The 26,152-nt window shown below is 36.4% G+C and overlaps 1 pseudogene; it reads left to right on the forward strand.

Annotated features, from left to right (window-relative positions):
* Positions 1–1,153: 1,153 nt before the first annotated feature.
* Positions 1,154–1,637, forward strand: LOC129025768 (testis-specific XK-related protein, Y-linked-like; annotated as a pseudogene).
* Positions 1,638–26,152: the final 24,515 nt, after the last annotated feature.

Below are 26,152 nucleotides of genomic sequence, written 5' to 3' on the forward strand. Positions count from 1 at the left end.
CTTTTTTGTTGTTGTTGTTTTTGTTGTTGGGCTCAAGTGATCTACTCACCTCAGCTTCCTAAAGTGCTCGAATTAAGGGTATAAGTCACTACACTCAGCTAAAATTTACTTTCTAAAATTTAATTTTTAGGTCATTTATTTTTATTCAGTCTTATTTCTCATAAATGCAGTTAAGAATGTTATTGCTTTTGAGTTTCTCTTTGGGTATTCCTGAAGTAATAAATGGACTCTTGATATTCATTTTCTAAATGGTGTTAGAAAATGAATAATTACCTTATATTAGTAATGACTATTTGGCCTCTCTTTGTTTTCTGGCTTCATTTCATTGTATATGAGAAATGTATTTTTTTAACCCGCCTGTATATAGGCAATGATTTTTTACTTTTTCAACTGAATGTGGTACAATATTGTTTAAACTGCTTATTCAATACTTCATAATTTTGGTTTTCTTCCTTTTGCGTGTTAGTCTAATTATTGGGAGAACAATGTAAAAATTAAATTAATTTGCTTATAAAGAACTTTCTGATAAAATTACATAAATACACACAAACAAAAACACACATACTCATACCACTTAATTTCTAAATCTTTTAATTTTTCTGCTTCTCTAGTACCTTGTATTCCATCACTCAGCAAAATCTGTCAGCCTCACTTCCAGGATTTACTTTAATTCCACAGCTTATTTCCTATTTCCTGTTACACAGGTTTATATTACATTCACCTCCTACTTTACATTGTAATTTCCTACTTTACAATCTAGCTTTCTATAAAAAAGTAACTACCTTTTCAAGAGCTAATTCAGGTAACATTATTTTTTCTTAATTGAGACTTCCTTCTATGTGTTGTCACACCTTATAGCATCAGATATGAATGTCTGTACCCAGTTTCATACATCCCAGTTATTTTTTGGGGGGCAATGTGTATATACATTTATAAATGTGGGTATGTATGTATTCAGTTATTATTTGTTTTTCCTAGGTATAATATAGGTTTTGCACGCATAAATCCCTCATAATGTAAAGTTAACAATAACTTTTTTCTTTTTCTTAAGTAAATTATTTTCTGAAGAAAGTGGGTAGGGAGGAACATATCTTAACATGGCAAGTTTAAAAGAGAAAGTGGCCATTACTAATGAAAATTATTCTCTAACATTTTGATGTTTAATAGTATTGCTGATGACGTGTTTCCTCTTACCAGTTGTGTATGGGGCCATTCACTGCAATATACTGGCCATCCACACCAGCAACAACTTTGCTGACATTAAGCTACAGGCAATAAAATTCATCTATGTCATGATATGGTATTCCTTGGTGATTATCTCATGTGTAGTGACTCTGGCACTTTTCCCTGCATCTCTGTGATAGAGGAGCTTACCCTTACTATTAATCATATATTCTGTATTATTGTTGGCACCATGGCTGGAGTTTTGGAAAAGTGGAGCTCATCTTCCTAGCAACACAGAAAATAATTCCAGCATGGTCGGTACAGTACAGATGTTTATCTTTATCATGCTAGTATTCACTGCCATAAACTTCTCCTGCTGGTCGGCAGTAAAACTGCAGCTGTCAAATGAGGAAATAATTGACAAGAGACAGAGGTGGGCCATAGAATCCTACACTATAGCTTTCAGTTTTTAGAAAATGTGATAATAATATTTGTATTTAGGTTCTTTGGAGGGAAAATTTTACTGAAGTCTTGTGACTCATTAATTGCCATGTAGCTCATCATAATCTACCTATTAGCCATTGGGTTTATGCTCCTCTTCTGTCAGTATCTGCAACCAAGGTGGTCAGGCAAAGTGTTGCCAGGACATACTGAAAATCATCCAGAAGTACTGCGATATTGTGTAAACATCTGGAGAATATTTACACAAAACATAAAAAATAAAAATAAGTAGCTGAGGAATTACTATCACTCATGGAGAAGTGTTGGATATTTTCAACAAAAAAGTATGCAATATCCATAAAATATCCATATATACTTTCACAGAACAAAGAGTAAAGAGGCTGAATGTGACTCTATAAACATACTCATAAAAATTATAAACAGCAAAGTCTTGGAAGTAGTTTCCAATAAGATTGATCTTTCTCCTGTGACTATGCATTAGTAATTTTTGTTTTCTTAAATGTAATTGTACAACTTATTAAACAAAACAAAATCAAAAATCCATCTGGGTCCAAAAACTGAGCAGAAAAAATAATCATAGTGCATTTTTCACCTAGTACATTTTTGGTACCTATGCCTTTAATTTAACAAGTGTTTGTAATCTAGTATATACATTATCAGTGAACATTTTCTTTTCAGAAATAGTACTTACCACAGTTTTCATTCTGTACTTAAGAAGAACCTGAAACAGAAGTCTTATGAGCATGATCCTATTTATATGAATTTAAGGTAACTAAAGTGTTTCTCATTAAACTTTGACCAACAGAAAACAACTCATGCTAATGCATCTTAAAGCACAAAACCTGTCCTATTAAAAGAAATCCTCAGGTTAATAATTTAAAATAGAAATTTACATTCCTACCAACAGTGCACAAGGATTCTCTGTGCTCTACATTCTCAAAAACACTTGTCATCTTTCATCTTGATAATAAAAGCCATTCCAATATGTGTGAGAGGAGGGCTCATTGTTGTTTTTAATTTGTATTTCCCTGATGATTGGTGGTATTGAGCATCTTTAAATATACAGTTGTTCAGAAATTAGCCAGGCAAAGTAGCTACTTGTAATCCCAACCACTAAGGAGGCTGAGGCAGAACTGCTGGAAACCAGTGGGTGGAAGACTCAGTGAGCTGAGATCACACCACTGCACTCCAGCTTGGATGACAGAGTGAGAATCTATCTGAAATCAATCAGTCAGTAAATCAATATTAAATATAGAGTTGTTGGCTAGTTGTATGTCTTCCTTTGAGAAATGTAAGTTCAGGTCATTTGACCATATGTAATAGGCTTAATTTTTTGTTCTTGTTGTTAAACGGCTTGAGTTCCTTTTATGTATTTATTATTCACCCTTTATCATATATATGGTTTGCAGATAATTTCTCCAAGTGTTTGGGTTGTCTCTTCACACTAATATTTGTTTCCCTTTTTCCTTTTCTGTGCAGAAACATTTTAGTTTGATGTAATGTGATCCACTTGTTTTCTGTTGTGCTTTTGTAGCCTGTGCTTTGGGGTCATAGAATTGAGGTTTCAAAAATTAAATTAAATTAAAAATAGAATTACCACATGATCCAGCTACTCAACTTCAGAATATGTACTCAAGGGATATAAAATTAGCATGTCAAAAAGATATCTACACTCCTATATTCATCTCAGCGTTATTCATAATAGCCAAATACGGTAACACAACCCAAGTGCTCATCAACAGATCAACATATAAATTGTGGCACATATACACAATGAGTTATACAAGACAGCCTTAAAAAAGGAGGAAGTTCTGTTATTTATCTGTGACCAAATGAATGGAATTGGAAGACATTATGTTCAGTGTAATAAGAGAGGCACAGAATGACAAGTATAGAATGATCACAATTATATGTAAAATCAAAAAAGTTGAACTCCTTCAAACAGTGAATATGCCAGATGTGGTGGTTCATGCCTGTATCTCCAGCACTTTGGGAGGATGTGGTGGTTGGATCACTTGAGGTCAGAAGTTTGAGGCCACAGTGAGCCACAGCTGTGCCACTGTACTCCAGCCTGGGCAATGCAGCAAGGCCCTGACTCTGTATAAAAACACACAAAAAGTAGTCAGAGATTGGAGTATGGGGTGGTGATTGGAGTGGGTGGAGAAATGGGAGGTGTTCGTCAAAGGGTAACAAATTTCAGTGAGATAGGAAAAAGTTCTGGTGATCCATTGCACAGAATGGTGACCACAGTTAGTAAATGTCAACTTCAAAATTGCTTAACAGAAAAAAAAGGGCAGGCATGGTGGCTCATGTCTGAAATCCCAGCACTTTTGGTGGCCATGGTGGGAGGATCACTAGAGGCCAGGAGTTCGAGACCAGCCTGGCCAAAACAATTAAACACCATCTCTACTGAAAGTATAAGAAATAGCCAGGTTTGGTGGTATGTGCATGTCGTCCCAGCTACTAGAGTGGCTGAGGCAAGAGAATAACTTGAACTCAGGCGGTGGTTGAAATGAACTGAGGTTGCACCACTGCGCTCAAGTCTGGGGAAAAAGAGCAAAACTCTATCTCAAAAAAAAGATTGTTTAAATGGTAGAATTCATATATTCTTATCACAAAGAAAGAAATGATAACTATGTGAGGTGATGGATGTGGTATCTAGCCCAATTTAATTATTTTGCAATATATACATGCATTATAAAATAACTTTGTGTCCCATAAATATTTACATTTGTGACTTTAAAATAAAAATGTTAAAAGAACGAATTATAGTTAAAATAAACTTGGCTTAATAGATATAGACAGTAATATATGCAAATGTTTTCTTCTATTTTGACTATTTGGCTTCTGTTATTTCTTGGGGAAACAAACACCATGGGAAGGGATGAAGGACACTAAAGCTTAATATTATGTAATTTCCATTATTTCATTGTTGTTGTTGTTTCTTCTCCATTTTTTTCTACCAAAGCAGTGGTGACAACTTTCTTAGTCACACTTTCTTTTGTGTTTATTTCTCATCAGAAATCACCACCAAAAATAAAGCTCATGTAGATTTGAGAATATTTTTTCCACTCCTATGGATGACCCTCTTCACCTTTGCTTTGGATTTCACAGCTTCTTAAAACAATGATTTACTTATTATTTATTGTCTGCTTGTACTATTACTTATTCACTCTACATGCAGGATCATTTTCTTTTCTTTGTCTTTTATTTTAGTTGATTTTTTTTGAGCTGGAGTCTCTGGCACAATCTCAGCTCACTGCAACCTTGGACTCCCAGATTCAAGTGATTCTCCTGCCTCAGTCGGCTGAATATCTGACATTACAGGCATGCACTACCACACTTGGCTAATTTTAGAATTTTTAATTGTGATGGGGTTCCACCATGTTGCCAAGGCTGGTCTCGAACTGACCTCAAGTGATCTGTCCCGTCAGCCTCCCAAAGTGCTGGAATTACATTTGTGAGACAACACACCTGGCTTGATAATTTTCTTTACTAGATCTACATGCTGCTTGTCTTAGTCCTAGATATGGCACTTTCAACTCAATTGTTTATTTTCCATGATAGCAAGACTCATGGAAAGAGTTTGCCATGACAAGGTTTAATTTTACTTCTCTTAACCCTCCTTTCTTCAGGCATTTACCCTGTTTTTTAGAATCATATATTATACTTGTCACTAAATCCCATATTTCACTTATCTGTTGCATATTACTCATACAGTCATTTGTATCTGTAAAATTGATTCACACCCTCATTCCTGAAATACTTTGTTTCTTTGGATTACGTGACTCAACTTTCCTCTGATTTCTCTATTTCATTGTCAATGCCTTTTATTGCATTTTATCTCATACATGTCTGTTCATTAGACCACTAATGTAACTATACAGAATACCTCTTTCTTCTTCCCTTTCTTCTTTCCCTTTTCCCTTCCCTTTTTCCTTTCTTTCCTTTTTTTAAGAAAGTGTTCTGCCACCCAGCCTGGAGTGCAGTAGTGAGACCTTGACCGACTACAGCCTCAAATTCCTGGGCTCAAGCAATTTTCCTGCATTGGTCTCCTCAGTAGCTGAGAACACAGATGCACACCACCACACCTGGATTTTTATTGATGTTGTTTTGAGACAAAAGCCTCTAACGTTTTAAACCTGAAGTTCTAAGGAATTCAACTGGTGATATGACCTCTGGATTCCCATATTGTGCTTTTTTTTCTTATGAGCGCCCCAAGATTAAGATAGCAAAATTGAAATCTTCCCCTGAACTTCTTTACACTTTCTACATGCCTCTCTCTTCCATCATTTTTTTGTCTAAAAATACATCATCTATATAACATAAAAATATTCCAAATACATTATTTTCACTTGTATCTTTCATATTTTATCTATAATAACTTTTTTATTATCTCCCACTTACAAATTTTTTTTCTTCTTGCTGTTCATACGTTCCAGTTGAGGTCATCATTCATTGTTCCCTAAATGATAGTATCAACATCTTAATTTACTTCCTGCTTCTGTGTTACCATATTCAATTTATTTTTAATTCAAGTTCTAGAACTATTCTTCTTTTCAACAAATGAAACACATCTCTTTTCTTTTTCTTTCTATTCTTCCTTTGTGCTTTACAATTAACTGTTACTTTATGAAGTGAGGACCCATTTCACTGTTATTTACTGTTATATCCACCATTTTAAGCTAAAATTCTGAGATATAATTACCTCTCTATAAGTGTTTAATATTATAATAAATAATACAACTTTGTAATTTCAGTAGTAAATTTTTGAATACTAAGTTTATAGATTAGTTATGAAACAAGATTTTAGTTGTGTGGCAGATAAGCTTATGTTATTTTTTTACTCCTTCCATTTCTGTCCATCCTAGCTATAAGACATTTAGAGGTGTGAAAGTCCCTATTCTCTCCTATACTTGAAAGCCTGTTGAAGTTATATAAATAAAGAAATGTACACTGACCATTTAATTCATATAAATAAATATAATGGTTAATATTTAAAATTTGTTTAAATAGTTTTATTACTTAAATTTATTATTACAGTTATTTAGATTTTTTATTATTTAAAACTCAATACAGGAAACAAATGTGGGAAAATCTCAAGTTATTCATTATTTATCGTTCTTTTTATCATAGAAGATACAAGCCATCTCCTTATTGGCTAAGGCTATATTTCCAAAACAGTCATAACATTTCACTTTTCATTTCCCAATGAAATCTGAGGAGTATGTTTTGAACTCCCTGGTGATATGCCTACACCTACCCAGTGTAATTCTGTCTTCTTAGGAGGGCATAACTCTACAAGATGAATATGATAGTGTCATAAAATATCACCCTTACATTTAGTTATGTAAAACACCACTAATGTAATAATAATATATGAGCTGTACATTACGTAGTCTAATTATAGAGTTAATTTTTACACTCAAATACTTTAGTTAGAGACTGTGAGATTAAACTGGCCCAAGATGGAACTTAATTATTTGTAACAACTCTTATACTGTGGTGAAATGAATTAACTGAACTCTTAATAATTTGTAAAATAATAGTTATATCACTTAAAAGTTCTAACAAATATGTATATTTATCAACTATTTCTTATTATATGAAAGACAGAATGGATCTCATGAAAATGATGGAAGCAGCCTCAAATGAAATCTTAAAAATCAGTCTGGGCACGATGGCTCATGCCTGTAATCCCAGCACTTTGGGAGGCTGAGGCAGGTGGATGACTTGAGGTCAAGAATTTGATACCAGCCTGGCCAACATGGTGAAACCCCTCTTTGCTAAAAATGAGAATGTTAGGCAGGCATGGGGGTGCATTCCTGTAATCCCAGCTACTCAGGAGGCTGAGACAAGAGACTCCCTTGAACCTGGAAGGCAGAGGCTGCAGGGAGCCGGGATCCCACCACTGCAGTCTAGCCTGGGTAAGAGAGTGAAACTCCATCTCAAAAAAACCTCTCTGAACATTAACAAGCAAGGTAAATTTAACCAACTTTCTATTTTATGTTGTCATTAAAGTTCATTAGGTTAAAAGTGAAGAGATATAAGGATGAGAAAAAAAGCCTCAGACTTGATTTTTGGAGCTCTGGAATCTAATGTAACTATGGGGAGTGTTAATGAAGAAAGACCTGACCTCTAAGTTTGGGCAAGACAGTATGTGGCATTGTAACTGACCATCATCACCCACTCCATGGCTTCATGGCAACTGTGAAGAAGATTAAATTCTAGATGCAGATTTTGATTCATGTGGGGAAAATAGACAGCTTATCTCAAATAATTGTGGTTGTGTGATTTAAAATGTCTGAGGTTCCCTTGGAGATTATTAGCTCAGAGGCTTTCCTTTAGCCCACCTCAGAGCTTTCTTGTGGGCAGAAGGTGACTCCCAGGAGGCATTTGTGGACAGGAAATATACTAGTCAGAGCCACCTGTAGCAAGGAATAAGAGTCAGGTCAAGCAGTACACAGATAAAATGACTGCAAGGAAGAGGGTTGGGAAGAAAATTGATGTGCAAAATCAGCTTTGGAAAAACTCTGTTTTTTGTTGCTCATTTGGGATTGTGTTTTCAATAGAGACAGAGCTTGCCCTGTGGCCCACGTTGGAGTCCTGTGGCATGATCATGGTCCACTGCAGCCTCAACCTCCTTGGGTTCAAATGATCTTGCCACCTCAGCCTCCTGAGCATTTCACCTCTCTGGACTCCACCTATCCTTCCACTTCAGCGTCTCACAGTACAGGCTTGGGCCACCACAACCAGCTTATTTTTGTATTTTTTTTTTTTTTTATAGAAGAGATCTTGCCAAGTGCTTTGTTCTCCTAAGCCTTCCAATTTGGTGGGATTACAGATATGAACCACCATTCCCAGACTCCTACTGGTATATTTAGAAGGATATAAGTATGTCCATTTTTGGATGCATGCACAGAGAAGACCCCAAAGCTTTTCACTTTTCCCTGACTTTGGGCTAAACACTAGAGTTCCTCAGAGTCCATATGCAAAGTCTGGGCGGTTTATCTTTTCTTTTCTTTATTTTCCTCCTTTTTTTCTTTTTAAAATTTGTCAAGGACAGTAAGTGACCAAAAGGGTGACAGAACAAAGGTTAAGTGGCCATACATGATAAAGAATACAGACCACAAAAAATAGTTTTAGAGGGTTGCTAAACAAGTAAACAACCCACAAACTAAGCAATTGTGGAGGTCTGTAATTTGTTATCCAAATATGCTGAATAATATTTAAAGTGTTCAGTGTTCAACAATAAACTGAAAGGCATTCAAAGGAAAACAAAGGCACACTCAAAGAAAACATAATTAAACGAAACTCTTTCAGGAAGCCTAGTCATGGTACTACCTAGGGAAATATTTCAATTCACTTCATTTTAATGTTCTCAAAGACCTAAGGAACCCATGAAAACAGTGATTCAAAATTGAAAATACCAATAAAAACATAAATTATTTTAAAAAACAATATCAATAATCTCTAACTAGCAGAATTGAACAGCATGTGTGCGCATGCAGAAAGCATAATTAGGTAACTTTACGATGTATTGTTTGATATTATTCAGTGTAAGGAACAAGAAGAGAAATAAGAATAATGAACAAAACTAAGGTTGCATGGGACACCATCAAGAATATCAACATATTCATAATAGGAGTACCACTGGAAAAGGAAAGGTAGGGAAAAAAATAATATTTAAATGAACAGTGGCTGAAACTTCCTAAATATGTTGATAGATGCAAATCCACTGATCAAGTATCTCCAAAGAACAAAATACTCCAGGAAGAATACTCAAAGGTATCCGCCCTGAAACACATGCACTGAAGTTGACAGAAGACAAATAAATGGACAACTTTAAAAGACGCAAGACAGAAGTAACTGATCACATGCAAGTTATCCTCCATGACATTAACAGCCAATTTCTCATTAAAAATTACGGTGGAAAGAAGTCACTGTTATGAGATCTTTAAAGTGCTGAAATAAAAAAAACAAAGTCAATCATAAGCTCAATATCTGGCCAAACCAAAATTTAAATTTATGAGCAAATAAGGCATTTCCAAACAAACAATTTAACAGAGTATATTACTACTAGATCAGCCTTACAAAACATGATAAAAACAAGCAAGGAATGAAAGAAAAATAGTATCTCATGTGCAAATAAAGAAATAAAGAATATCAATAAAGTAATTACACCACAAAATAGAAAAGCCAATATTATTGTATTTGTGGTTTCTATGACTTTATTTTTCTATTGGATTTAAATGACAAGAAGTAAGGCACAGTATCTCACAACTGCAATCCCAACAAAGTAGGGGTATTTCCTTGAGCCCAGGAGTTTGAGAACAGCCAGGGCAACAAAGTGTGACCCTATCTATACAGAAAATAAACAAAATTATCCAGCTGTGGTGGCAGGCACTTCTGTCCCAGGTACATGGTGGGTTCAGGTGGAAAGATCCCTTGAGCCTAGGAGCTTGAGGCTATAGTGAACCGTGTTTAGCCTCTGTGACTGAAACCCTGTCTCAATGACATAAAATAAAATACAATGCAATGGTAAAATAAAAAAAAGACAAAGAATAAAACAATAATTGCATATCTGGGTTGTTAGCCCATATTGTATAACACACTATTTTTGACAGAAAAAAGGAAGGTGGGGAGAGCAGTATGGGAAAATGATTTTTGTATAATCTTAACACTCAGTTGTTATAATTCACACTAGGGGGGCAGCCAAGATGGCTGAATAGGAACAGCTCCAGTCTACAGCTCCCAGAGTGAGTAACACAGAAGATGGGTGATTTCTGCATTTCCATCTGAGGTACTGGGTTCATCTCACTAGGGAGTACCAGACAGTGGCTGCAGGACAGTGGGTGCAGCACACCGTGTACAAGCCAAAGCAGGGCAAGGCATTGCCTCACTCGGGAAGCACAAGGGGTCAGGGAGTTCACGTTCCTAGTCAAAGAAAGGGGTGACAGATGGCTCCTGGAAAATTGGGTCACTCCCGCCCCAATAATGTGCTTTTCTGAAGGGCTTAAAAAACAGTGCACCAGGAGATTATATCCCACACCTGGCTCCGAGGGTCCTACGCCCACGGAGTCTTGCTGATTGCTAGCATAGCATCTGAGATCAAACTGCAAGGCGGCAGAGAGGGTGGGGGAGAGGTGCCTGCCATTGCCTAGGCTTTCTTAGATAAACAAAGCAGCCAGGAAGCTCAAACTGGGTGGAGCCCACCACAGCTCAAGGAGGCCTGCCTGCCTCTATAGGCTTCACCTCTGGGGACAGGGAACAGACAAACAAAAAGACAGCAATAACCTCTGCAGACTTAAATGTCCCTGTCTGACAGCTTTGAAGAGGGCAGTGGTTCTCCCAGCATGCAGCTGGAGATCTGAGAATGGGCAGACTGCCTCCTCAAGTGGGTCCCTGACCCTGACCCCCGAGCAGCCTAACTGGGTGACACCACCCAGTAGCGGCAGACTGACACATCACATGGCCAGGTACTCCTCTGAGACAAAACTTCCAGAGGAACAATCAGACAACAGTATTCACGGTTCATGAAAATCCGCTGTTCTGCAGCCACCACTGCTGTTACCCAGGCAAACAGGGCCTGGAGTGGACCTCTAGCAAACTCCAACAGACTTGCAGCTGAGGGTCCTATCTGTTAGAAGGAAAACTAACAAACAGAAAAGACATTCACAACAAAAAGCCACCTGTACCTCACCATCATCAAAGACCAAAAGTAGATAAAACCACAAAGATGGGGAAAAAACAGAGCAGAAAAACTGGAAACTCTAAAAAGCAGAGCACCTCTCCTCCTCCAAAGGAACACAGTTCCTCACCAGCAACGGAACAAAGCTGGATGGAGAATGACTTTGACAAGTTGAGAGAAGAAGACGTCAGACAATCAAACTACTCCAAGCTACAGGAGGAAGTTCAAACCAAAGGCAAAGAAGTTAAATACTTTGAAAAAAATTTAGATGAATGTATAACTAGAATAACCAATACAGAGAAGCGCTTAAAGGAGCTGATGGAGCTGAAAGCCAAGGCTCGAGAACTACGTGAAGAATGCAGAAGCCTCAGGAGCTGATGCGATCAACTGGAGGAAAGGTTATCAGTGATGGAAGATGAAATGAATGAAATGAAGTGAGGAGGGAAGTTTAGAGGAAAAAGAATGAAAAGAAATGAACAAAGCCTCCAAGAAATATGAGGCTATGTGAAAAGACCAAATCTCTGTCTGATTGGTGTACCTGAAAGTGATGGGGAGAATGGAACCAAGTTGGAAAACACTCTGCAGGATATTATCCAGGAGAACTTCCCCAATCTAGCAAGGCTGGCCAACATTCAGATTCAGGAAATGCAAGGAATGCCACAAAGATACTCCTCAAGAAGAGCAACTCCAAGACACATAATTGTCAGATTCACCAAAGTTGAAATGAAGGAAAAAATGTTAAGGGCAGCCAGAGAGAAACATCAGGTTACCCACAAAGGGAAGCCCATCAGACTAATAGCAGATCTCTCGGCAGAAGCTCTACAAACCAGAAGAGAGTGGGGACCAATATTCAACATTATTAAAGAAAAGAATTTTTAACCCAGTATTTCATATCCAGCCAAACTAAGCTTCATATGTGAAGGACAAATAAAACACTTTACAGACAAGCAAATGCTGAGAGATTTTGTCACCACCAGGCCTGCCCTACAAGAGCTCCTGAAGGAAGCACTAAACATGGAAAGGAACAACCTGTACCAGCCACTGCAAAATTGTGCCAAATTGTAAAGACCATTGAGGCTAGGAAGAAACTGCATCAACTAATGAGCAAAATAACCAGCTAACATCATAATGACAGGATCAAATTCACACATAAAAATATTAACCTTAAATGACAATGGACTAAATTCTCCAATTAAAAGACACAGACTGGCAAATTGGATAAAGTGTCAAGACCCATCAGTGTGCTGTATTCAGTAAACCCATCTCATGTGCAGACACACACATAGGCTCAAAATAAAAGGATGGAGGAAGATCTACCAAGCAAATGGAAAACAAAAAAAAGCAGGGCTTGCAATCCTAGTCTCTGATAAAACAGACTTTAAACCAACAAAGATCAAAAGAGACAAAGAAGGCCATTACATAATGGTAAAGGGATCAATTCAACAAGAAGAGTTAACTATCATAAATATATATGCACCCAATGAAGTAGCACTCAAATTCATAAAGCTAGTCCTGAGTGACCTACAAAGAGACTTAGACTCCCACACAATAATAATGGGAGACTTTAACACCCCACTGTCAACATTAGAAAGGTGACTGAGACAGAAAGTTAACAAGGATACCCAGGAATTGAACTCAGCTCTGCACCAAGCAGACCTAATAGACATCTACAGAACTCTCCACCCCAAGTCAACAGAACATACATTTTTTTCAGCACCACATCACACCTATTCCAAAATTGACCACATAGTTGGAAGTAAAGCTCTCCTCAGCAAATGTAAAAGAAAAGAAATTATAACAAACGGTCTCTCAGACCACAGTGCATTCAAACTAGAACTCAGGATTAAGAAACTCACTCAAAACCACTCAACTACATGGAAACTGAACAACCTGCTCCTAAATGGCTACTAGGTACATAACGAAATGAAGGCAGAAATAAAGATGTTCTTTGAAACTAATGAGAACAAAGACCCAACATGGCAGAATCTCTGGGACACATTCAAAGCTGTGTGTAAAGGAAAATTTATAGCACTAAATGCCCACAAGAGAAAGCAGGAAAGATCCAAAATTGACACCCTAACATCATAATTAAAAGAACTAGAAAAGTGAGAGCACACACATTCAAAAGCTAGCAGAAGGCAAGAAATAACTAAAATCAGAGCAGAACGGAAGGAAATAGAGACACAAAAAGCCCTTCAAAAATTAATGAATCCAGGAGCTTGTTTTTTGAAAGGATCAACAAAATTGATGCACTGCCAGCAAGACTAATAAAGAAGAAAAGAGAGAAGAATCAAATAGACACAATAAAAAATGATAAAGGGGATATCACCACTGATCCCACAGAAATATAAACTACCATCAGAGAATAATACAAACACCTCTATGCAAATAAACTCGTAAATCTAGAATAAATGAATAAATTCCTCAAAACATATACCCTCCCAAGACTAAACCAGGAAGAAGTTGAATCCCTGAATAGACTAATAACAGGAGCTGAAATTGTGGCAATAATCAATAGCTTACCAACCAAAAAGAGTCCAGGACCAGATGGATTCACAGCCAAATTCTACCAGAGGTACAAGGAGGAACTGGTACCATTCCTTCTGAAACTATTCCAATCAATAGAAAAAGAGGGAATCCTCCCTAACTCATTTTATGAGGCCAGCATCATCCTGATACCAAAGCCGGGCAGAGACACAACAAAAAAAGAGAATTTTAGACCAATATCCTTGATGAACACTGATGCAAAAATCCTCAATAAAATACTGGCAAACTGAATCCAGCAGCACATCAAAAAGCCTATCCTCTATGATCAAGTGGGTTTCATCCTGGGGATGCAAGGCTGGTTCAATACACTCAAATCAATAAATGTAATCCAGCATATAAACAGAACCAAAGACAAAAACCACATGATTATCTCAACAGATACAGAAAAGGCCTTTGACAAAATTCAACATCCCTTCATGCTAAAAACTCTCAATAAATTAGGTTCTGATGGGACGTATCTCAAAATAACAAGAGCTGTCCATGACAAACTCACAGCGAATATCATACTGAATGGACAGAAACTGGAAGCATTCCCTTTGAAAACTGGCACAAGACAGGGATGCCCTCTCTCACCACTCCTTTTCAACATAGTGTTGAAGTTCTGGCCAGGGCAATTAGGCAGGGGAAGGAAATAAAGAGTATTCAATTAGGAAAAGAAGAAACCAAATTGTCCCTGTTTGCAGATGACATGATTTTATATCTAGAAAACGCCATTGTCTCAGCCCAAAATCTCCTTAAGCTGATAAGCAACTTCAGCAAAGTCTCAAGATACAAAATCAATGTAAAAAATCAAAGCATTCTTATACACCAATAACAGACAAACAGAGAGCCAAATCATGAGTGAACTCCCATTCACAATTGCTTCAAAGAGAATAAAATACCTAGGAATCTAACTTACAAGGGATGTGAAGGACCTCTTGAAGGAGAACTACAAACCACTGCTCAATGAAATAAAAGAGGATACAAAGAAATGGAAGAACATTCCATGCTCATGGGTAGGAAAGATCAATATCTTGAAAATGGCCATACTGCCCAAGGTAATTTACAGATTCAATGCCATCCCCATCAAGCTACCAATGACTTTCTTCACAGAATTGGAAAAAGCTACTTTAAAGTTCATGTGGAGCCAAAAAAGAGCCTGCATCACCAAGTCAATGTTAGCCAAAAGAACAAAGCTGGAGGCGTCACGCTACCTGACTTCAAACTATACTACAAGCCTACAGTAACCAAAACAGCATGGTACTGGTACCAAAACAGAGATATAGATCAACGGAACAGAACAGAGCCCTCAGAAATAATTCTGCATATCTACAACTATCTGATCTTTGACAAATCTGAGAAAAACAAGCAATGGGGAAAGGATTCCCCATTTAATAAATGGTGCTGGCAAAACTGGCTAGCCATATGTAGAAAGCTGAAACTGGATCCCTTCCTTACACCTTATACAAAAATCAATTCAAGATGGATGAAAGACTTAAACATTAGACCTAAAACCATAAAAACCCTAGAGGAAAACATAGGCATTACCATTCAGGACATAGGCATGGGCAAGGACTTCATGTCTAAAACACCAAAAGCAATGGCAACAAAAGCCAAAATTGACAAACGGGATCTAATTAAACTAAAGAGCTTCTGCACAGCAAAAGAAAATAACATCAAAGTGAACAGGCAACCTACAAAATGGGAGAAAATTTTTGCAACCTACTCGTCTGACAAAGGGCTAATATCCAGAATCTACAATGAACTCCAACAAACTTACAAGAAAAAAACAACCCCATCAAAAAGTGTGCAAAGGACATGAACAGACATTTCTCAAAAGAAGACATTTATGCAGCCAAAAAACACATGAAAAAATGCTCACCATCACTGGCCGTCAGAGAAATGCAAATCAAAACCACAATGAGATACCATCTCCCTCCAGTTAGAATGGTGATCATTAAAAAGTCAGGAAACAACAGGTGCTGGGGAGGATGTGGAGAAATAGGAACATTTTACACTGTTGGTGGGACCGTAAACTAGTTCAACCATTGTGGAAGTCAGTGTGGCGATTCCTCAAGGATCTAGAACTAGAAATACCATTTGACCCAGCCATCCCATTACTGGGTATATACCCAAAGGACTATAAATCATGCTGCTATAAAGACACATGCACACGTATGTTTGTTGCACCACTACTCACAATATCAAAGACTTGGAACCAACCCAAATGTCCAACAATGATAGACTGGATTAAGAAAATGTGGCACATGTACACCATGGAATACTATGCAGCCATAAAAATGATGAGTTCATGTTCTTTGTAGGGACATGGATGAAATTGGAAATCATCATTCTTAGTAAACTATGACAAGGACAAAATACCAAACACCACATGTTCTCACTCATAGGTAGAAATTGAATAATGAGAACAGATGGACACAGGAAGGGGAACATCACACTCTGGGGACTGTTATGGGGTGGGGGGAGGGGGGAGGGATAGCATTGGGAGATACACCTAATGCTAAATAACGAGTTAATGGGTGCAGCACACCAGCATGGCACATGTATACATATGTAACTAACCTGCACATTGTGCACATGTACCCTAAAACTTAAAGTATAATAATAATAAAATAAATAGAAAATAATAATTCACACTATATTATTATAAATTTAAGATATTAATTATACTACCATTAATGATCACTTAGAAAATAACTTTTCAAATATACTGAAGAGAAATGAGGGAATCAAAATTGTACCCTAGAAAAACAAATGCAAAAATCAGCAGTTTTGGAGGAATGAAGAATAACAACAACAACAACAAAACCTGTAGAAAAAAAGTACAAAAAATAGAAAAGTAATTTCTTGTCAACAATTAGTGTCAGTCCAAATAAACTAAACTCCAGTTAAAAGTCAAAGATTGGCAGAATAACTTTTTAAATATTCTAAAAGGGAGGGAAAAATAATGCAAATGGTAACCAAAATAGAGCTAGAAGAACTATACAATTATCAAAATTGTTTAATTCATCAAGAAGATATAATACTTACACATATACCTAATAACAGATCCTAAGGATATATGAAACAACAATGAATAGATTCGAGGTAATAGACAGTTCTGCAATAATAATAATAGTTGGAGATTTCAACTGCCCACTTTCAAGAATGTGTGACATGGCCAAACTGAAGTTCAATAAGAAAACAAAGGTCTTGAAAAGCGGTATAAACAAATAAGTCTCTTGGACATATACAAAACACCCCACTCCACAAGCTGACAACATATTCTTCTAAAGTGCCTATGGGTTATTCTCTGTGCTGTCTTCAGAATAGACTTTATGGTAGGCCACAAATGAAGTCTTATTATATTTAATATTATTGAAATCACACATAATGCTTTCTCCAACTACAATGGAATAAAACTAGAAACCCATTTTCTCTCCTTCCTTCCTCTATTTCTCTCTCTCTCTTTCTTTTTTTTTTTTTTTTTTTTTTTTTTTTTTTTTTTTTTTTGAGGGGGAGTCTTGCTCTGTCTCCCAGGCTGGAGTGCAATGGCGCAATCTTGGCTCACTGCAAGCTCCACCCCCTGGGTTCATGCCATTCCACCATTCCCCTTCCTCAGCCTCCCGAGTAGCTGGGACTACAGACACCTGCCACCACGCAGCTGATTTTTTTGTATTTTTAGTAGAGACTAGGTTTCACCGTATTGGCCAGGATGGTCTCAATCCCCTGACCTCGTGATCCACCTGCCTCAGCCTCCCAAAGTGCTGGGATTACAGGCTTGAGCCACCATGCCCCGCCTACTTCCCCTCTCTTCCTTCCTTCCTTTTTCTCTTTCCTTCTTTCTTTTTTTTTACATAAGATGGACTCTCATTCTGTCACCCAGCCTGGAATTCAGTGGTGTGAACTCAGCTCACTACAATCTCTGCCTTTCATGTTCAAGTGATTCTCCTGCCTCAGCCTCCTGAGTAGCTGGGACTACAGGCACACACCACCACACCAGGCTAATTTTTGTAGTTTTAGTGGAGACCAAGTTTCACTGTATTGATGAGGCTGGTGTCAAACTCCTGGCCTCAGGTGATCCACCCACCTTGGCCTCTCAAAGTGCTAGGATTACATGCATGAGCCACCGTGCCTGACTGACATTCATTTTCTAAAAACTGAAAAATATATAATGTCTGGAAACTAAGAAATACACTCTTCCACAACCTATGATTAACTGAAAAATCTCAAGGAATTGCATAATTTTCACAAATAAATGAAAAATTAAAACCTACTAAAACTTCCAAAATGCAGCTAAATCAATGTTGAGAAATATATATGTGTAAAAATATAGATAAAAAATAAGAAATGTAAAATATATAACATAAATTTACACACAAGAAAGCAGAAAAAGTGCAAACTGGAGGAGAGTACTTTTATAAAAAAAAAAATGGCATAGTAAAGGAAGCTGCCATCACATGCCCCCAACCCTAACCCCCCAAGAACACACACAGAAAAAACAAAATCAAGTATACAGTGCAACATTATCAACAGCAATAAAGCAGAGCTCAAATATCAGAATGAGGCTGCTCCTAGCAGATGACAGACAAGTGAAGAAACCAGGCAGATGTCAAGAAAGTTTGCCTTTTATATTTATGACACTCTTCCCCTAGTCTGCTGACAACCAAGTGTGAAAAAAAAAAGAAAAAAAATACTCCTCTGACTCATGGTTACTACACTGGATAAAATAAAGTTGAAGTAGATGATCAGCTTCCCCATCTCTTTGGATTTCCTGGCAGGAGGACTATTCCTGCCTTAACCCATGGAAGCCTTGTGACTGCCTGTAAAGAGAAAAAAATCTCAGGACAAGCAGGGATGAAGCAGAAAGACAGGACTACCATTTCCAGCCTGGATATCACAGTCACAGGAGATGCCAAACCTAAGTGCCTATGCAGCATTATCATGAGGTAGGAGTTATATTTCATAATTTCCTTGATCATCAACCTACAGACAGCCTTCCCACACTGTTAGGATATCCACTTCCACATCTCTCAGATAGGAGACTGACAGTGTTTCAAAGTTTGTTAGAGTTGAGGCAAACTTGGGCTTAATGCACCATTTACTCCCAAAACAGAGGCACTGACATAGCCAAAAGGAAGCAAACAAAACCCACACAATACTTAGGTCTTAAAGAAAACTCAAAGCAATCTTATACAGCAAAATGCAAAATAAGACAGAGAAAACAATAAACCAAATAACTAGTCCTTCAGTAAAAAGATATAGATGTATAACCACAAGAAGTAACACCAAACAGGAAATTATAATCTCCCTAAATGGGCAAAGCAATAAACCATTGACCAGTGTTAATTAATAAGATGGCTATCAGTGATTATTGGATTAAGAATTCAAAATATCAGTTTTCAGGAAACTCAGATATCTAAAACAACACAGAAAAGGAACTGATATACTTCTGAAAGAAATTTTTAGAAAATGGAGTGAAATAATTTAAAAATAAAAAAATCCTGGAAATGAGAAATACATTGGCTAAAGTGAAAAATTCAAAAGGATCTCAAAAGCAGAATAGATCAAACAGAATAAACAATCAGTGAGCTCTAAAATGAGTTATTAGGTCCAGGTGTGCAGGCTTATGCCTGTAATCACAGCAATTTGGGAAGCTACGATGGGTTGATCACTTGAGGTTGGCAGTTCAAGATGAGTCTGGACATCATCGTGAAACCCTATTTCTACTAAGAGTACAAACAATTATCTGGGCATAGCTGTGCACACCTATAATACCAGCTATTCAAGAGGCTGAGAAGGGAGAATCACTTGAAACTGGGAAGCAGAGGTTCCAGTGAGTCAATATCTTTCCATTGAACTGCAGCCTGGGCAACACAGTGAGACTTTGTCTCAAAAAAAAAAAAAAAAAGAAAGAAAGAAAGAAAAGAAAATTAACACACGTTATTAAGAAATGCACAAAGAACAAAACAGAAAAGCAATCAAAAACAATGAAGACCATTTACAAGATATACAAAATTACCTAAAATAAGCAAATCTAAGATTTAGCAATATTCATGAAAGAGCTCAGCAAGAGGAAGTTATATACAACATATTCAAATGGATAATAACAACTTTCAAAAATTTGTGAAAGATATAAATATACAGATTCAGAAAGATCAGAGACTGCAAAAAAGATTAATACCCCATAAAACTACCCCACAACAAATAAGAATCAAACTCTCAAATGCTGAGAAAAAAAGAAAATTCTAAAAGCACTAAAGGAAAATAAAGGAAAAATGGTGGAGCCTGAAATCATTTGGCAAAAGACTTGTCAACAATAGGTTTTTCAAGAAGGCACAGTATTAAAAGATATAAACTGTCATGTCAAAAACATAATTGGAAGAGAGGATAAAAGTCTAGAGTTTTTATGTGACAAAAGTTGTCAGCTTAAACTAGTTGATTATTAACTATAAGATGTTTTATCTGAGCCTTTGATGACCATCAAAAACTACAACAGTAACACCAACGATAAAAACAAAGGAATCAAAGCTTATCACTAATGAAAATATTTAAATGCTAAACATTTAAATGGAGGCATGGGAGGAAGAAAGGAAAAAATGAGGTATGACTCAATCAGAAAACAACAAACAAGATAACAGTAGTAAGAACTTGCTTATCAATAATTATGTTGAATGTAAATGAATTAAATTATGCTTTTGAAAGATGTAGAGTGACCGAATCGATTTTAAAAATGAGATTCAACTATATGTTACCTACGAGACCCACATAATCTTTAAGGACAAACATAGGCTGAAAGTGAAGGATTAGAACAAGATAATGACATGCAAATGGTAATAAAAATTAGGGTGGCTATACTCATATCTGATAAAAGAGATTTCAGTCAAAACCTGTCATAAGACCAAGAAAGTCATCATTTTATAATAAAGGAATCAATTTATCAAAAGAATATAACAATTATATATATACATATGCACTCAACATTGGAGCACCTAAATATTTAAAGCAAATGTAAATAGAAATGAAGAAAAAAAGACAATAAAATAATAGCAGAAAATTTCAGTACCTTAATTACAACAAGGAATAGAGAAACTCGACAGAAAATTAATAAGAAAATGCCAGACTTGAATTGTGGTTTTAACTAAGTGGACCCAACAGATATGTACAGAACTTTTCATCCTGTAGCAGAATGTATATTTTGTTGTAACACACATGGAAGATTCTCTAAGACAGACCATATGCTAGGCCATAATACAAGTCTTAGCAAAAGTAAGATGGCTAAAATCATATTTGATATTGTTTCAGATCGTCACGGTAGCAAACGAAAAATCAGAAATGGAGAAATCTTGAAAAAAATCACGAATACATAAAAAGAAAAATAAAAAGTAAAATTCATAAATATCTTGAGACAAATAGTGGAAACACAACATACCTCAACCTATGGTGTGCAATAAAGCAGCATTATGATTGAAGATTATAGCAATAAATGCATACATTAAAAAATAAAGATTCCAATAAAAATTTCATTGTACTTAAGAAACTAGAAGAAAAAACAACTAAATTGAAATTTAGCACAATGAATAAAATAATAATAATCAAAAGAGAAACAAATCAAATAGGGACCATAAACATCCGACAAGAAAAAAAAAAAAGGCAGCCAAATTATAAATCAATGAGTACAATTATCTCTCTTTGCTGATGACAAACTCCTATAGGTAAAAACATTATCAAATAATTCAGATATCAAATAGCTCAAATATTCTGTTTAAGAAACTGTTAGATCTAATGAATAAATTTAGTAAAGTCATTGTAAAAATAATTACCTAACTGAAAAAAATCAAGAACTCATCTCACTTATAAGCATATCAAAGAAATTAAATACTTAAGAAAAATGTTAACCAAAAAGCAAAAGATCTCTCCACTGAAAATTTTGAAACATTGATAAAAGCAATTGAAGAAGACACAAATAAATGGAAAGGTGGTCTATGCTTATGGGTTGGGAGAATTAATATTGTTAAAATGTTTATAGCATCCAAAGCAATACACAGATTAAATGCTATTCAATCAAAATTTCAATGGCATTCTTCACAGAATAGAAAACAAATTATAAAATTTTTATAGCAATATAGAAGGCCATAAGTTGTCAAAACAATTCTTGAGAAAGAAAAATGAAGCAGGAAGAATCATACTACCTTATTTGAAATTGGCATGAACACAGAAACATGGTCAAATAAACAGAACAGGGAATCCAGAAATAAATCCAACTGTATATAGTCAATTAGTTTTTGAAATGTGCAGCAAAATGATATCATAAGAAGAGGATCATCTTTTCAACGAGTAGTGCTGGGAAAACTAGATTTCCACATGCAAAAGAACAAAATTGGATCCACATTTTACATCATATACAAAAATCAACTGAAGATGAGCTGAAAAATCCTAAATGTAAGACTGCAACCTCTGAAACACCTAGAAGAGAATATAGAAAAAAGCTCATGAACGATGGCCCTGGTAATAATTATTTTGAATACCATATTAAAAACTCAGTCCACAAAAACAAAAACAAATGAGCAAGACTACATCAAAAGAAAAAAGCTTTTGCACAGTAAAGGAACCAATCAACAAAATACTGTAGGCTAAATATTGGGAAAAATATTTTCAAGCTATATATCTGATGATGAGTTAAGATCTAAAATTTATGAGGAACTTGTATGTGAGAAAGAGAGTTTCTGGGGTGCCAGTTGACTTGGTCTGCCCTGTGAGAGACACTCATGGGGAGCCATGGGTGGCATCTGAGGAGAAAAGTCTCCTTATTGCCTTCTTGTCTTTATGCTCTGAGAGTATAACCATTCAGTGGCACTCCACAGGTTACTCAAGGAGATAACTTTCCCTTGAAGCAGTGGCGTATAATCAAACATCATGGCTCCTCCCAAAACCTGCTCCCACCCATTTCAGTCCTGATAAGTAAAAGATCTTAAGTGGTTTAGACACACGCCTTTGCTCAACGAAATTCACAGAAAAAAACAGTGCTATACATCTTATTGAATGACTCATGAATTCTCCTTCACTGCTTAATCCTTTTCCTCATTCCTTCCTCCCACCTCCCACCTACCCTAAGAACAAAGAGCTTGTAAACCACTAAATTAGGCAGAGCCTCAGAGCTCTGGGCCATGAGCAAGCCTCTGATACTCTGGTTCCCTGGACCCAACTTTTAAACATTTGTTCTGTCTCTTTCTAACTCCTTTGTCTCCTCCAGACTTGGGGTACCCACCGGTTGTTGTGAGGCTGGTTTCTCTGACATTGTACAACTCAATAGTAGCAAAACAAATGAACATATTAAAAACTGAGCAAAAGCTCTGAATTGACATTTCTCCAAGGAACACATAAAAATGGGAAACAGGTATTTGAAACATATTGAACATCATTAATCATCAGAATAATTTAAATCGAAGGTACTTTGAGACATTGTGTAACTCACGTCGGGATGGCTATTATCAAAACTCAAAGATCACAAAGGTTGGCTAGGATGTATGAAAAATAAAATTCTTGTAGAGTGTTGTTGGTAATGTATAGTCATTATGAAAGTTGGTATGGAAGTTTCTGGGAAATTAAACATAAAACTACCTTATGCCTCAACAACTCTTCCTTTAGACATATAACCAAAGGAAATCACTACCTCATAGAGATATCTGCACTCCCATGTTCATTGCAGCATTATTAACAATAGCTAGGATATGGAAACAACCTTATTGCCAAGCAAAATGAAATATTATTTAGCCCTAAACAAGATTGAGATCTTACCATTTGTGAAAACATGGAGCAGCTTGGAGGAAACTATGCTAAGTGAAATAAACCAGACACCGAAAGCAAAATATTGTGTGATCTCACATACATGCAACAGAAGGGAGGGTGGTGCCAGGCTTTTTTTTTTTTTTAATGAGTTCTCAAAAGCTAATAGAATAAGAACTCCCTCCTCATCACAAGAATGACACCAAGCTCTTCATAAGGGATCCACCCCCATGACCCGAGCATCTCCAACTCAACCTCACCTCCAACACTGGGGATCAAATTTCAGCATATTTGTAAAGGCAAATATCCAAACTATAGCAGTAACTATGTGAGATTACAAATATGTGAATTTGCTTCAGTATACTAGCCTTTGAAATATCCCATAGCATCATGTCTTACACATGAAATGCACATAATAGGATGCATTTTTATTTATTTATTTATTTTTAAATCCTTATTATGCTTTAAGTCCTAGGGTACATGTGTACAACTTGCAGGTTTCATACATAGGTATTCATGTGCCATGATGGTTTGCTGCACCCATCAACTCATCATTTACATTAGGTATTTATCCTAATGATATCCCTTACCCAGTCACCTACCTCCCACTCTCCAACAATCCCTGGTGTGTGATGTTCCCCACCATGTGTCCAAGTGATCTCATTTTTCAATTTCCACCCATGAGTGAGAACATGCTATGTTTGGTTTTCTGTTCTTGTGATAGTTTGCTGAGAATGATAGTTTCTAGCTTCATTCATGTCCCTGCAAAGGACGTGAGCTCATCCTTTTTTATGTCTGCATAGTATTCCATGGTGTACATGTGCCACATTTTCTTAATCCAGTCTATCATTGATGGACATTTGGGTGGGTTTCAAGTCTTTGCTATTGTGAATTGTGCCACAATAAACATACATGTGCATGTGTCTTTATAGTGACATGATTTATAATCCTTTGGGTATATACCCAATAATTGGATTGCTGGGTCAAATGGTAATTCTAATTTTAGGTCCTTGTGGAATCACCATATGGTCTTCCACAATGATTGAACTAATTTACACTCCGACAAACAGTGTAAAAGCCTTCCTATTTCTCCACATCCACTCGAGCTTCTGTCATTTCCTGACTTTTTAATGATCACCATTCTAAGTGGTGTGAGATGATGTCTAATTCTGGTTTTGGTTTGCATTTCCCTGATGACTAGTGATGATGAGCATTTTTTCATGTGTCTGTGGGCTGCATAGATGTCTTCTTTTGAGAAGTGTCTGTTCATATCCTTTGCCCACCTTTTGATGAGGTTTTTTTATGTAAATTTGTTTGCGTTCTTTGTAGATTCTGATATTAGTCCTTTGTCAAATGGATAGATTGCAAAAATTTTCTCCCATTCTTTAGGTTGGCTGTTCACACTGATGGTAGTTTCTTTTGCTGTGCAGAAGTTCTTTAGTTTAACTAGATCCCATTTGTCAATTTTGGCTTCATTGCCATTACTTTTGGTGTTTTAGTCATGAAGGGCTTGCTCATGCCTATTTCCTGAATGGTATTTCCTAGGTTCTCTTCTGGGATTTCTATGGTATTAGGTTTAATATTTAAGTCTTTAATCCATTTTGAATTAACTTTTGTGTAAGGTGTAAGGAAAGGATCCAGTTTCCACTTTCTAAAAATGGCTAGCCACTTTTCCCAGCACCATTTACTAAATAGAGAATCCTTTCCCCATTTCTTCTTTCTGTCAGATTTGTCAGATATAAGATGATTGCAGATGCGTGGTATTATTTCTGAGGCCTCTTTTCTGTTCCATTGTTCAATATATCTCTTTTGGTACAAGTACCATGCTGTTTTGGTTACTGTAGCCTTGTAGTATTATTTGAAGTCAGGTAGTGTGATGCCTCCTTCTTTTTGCTTGGGATTGTTTTGGCAATACAACCTGGTTTTTGGTTCCACATGAACTGTAAGTAGTTTTTTTTTTTTTTTTTTTTTTTTCCAGTTCTCTGAAGAAAGTCATTGGTAGCTTGATGAGAATGGCATTGCATGTATAAATTATTTTGGACACTATGGTCATTTTCAAGTTATTGATTCTTTGTATCCATGATCATAGATTATTCTTCCATTTGTTTCTGTCCTTTTTTATTTCATTGAGAAGTGTTTTTTAGTTCTTCTTGAAGATATCCTTCACATCCCTTGCAGAGTTGGATTCCTAGGTATTTTATTCTCTTTATAGCAATTTTGAATGGGAGTTCACTCATGATTGGGCTCTCTGTTTGTCTGTTAATGGTGTATAGGAATGCTGTGATTTTTGCACACTGATTTTGTATCCTGAGAATTTGCTAAATTTGCTTATCAGCTTAAGTAGATTTTGGGCTGAGACAATGGGGTTTTCTAAATATACAATCATGTCATCTGAAAGCAGGGACAATTTGACTTCCTCATTACCTAATTGAGTACCTTTTATTTCTTTCTCTTGCCTGATTGCCCTGGGCAGAAGTTCCAACACTATGTTCAATAAGAGTGGTGAGAGAGGGCTTCCTTGTC

This window comes from Pongo pygmaeus, chromosome Y (genome assembly GCF_028885625.2).
Source record: "Pongo pygmaeus isolate AG05252 chromosome Y, NHGRI_mPonPyg2-v2.0_pri, whole genome shotgun sequence".
NCBI lineage: Eukaryota > Metazoa > Chordata > Mammalia > Primates > Hominidae > Pongo > Pongo pygmaeus.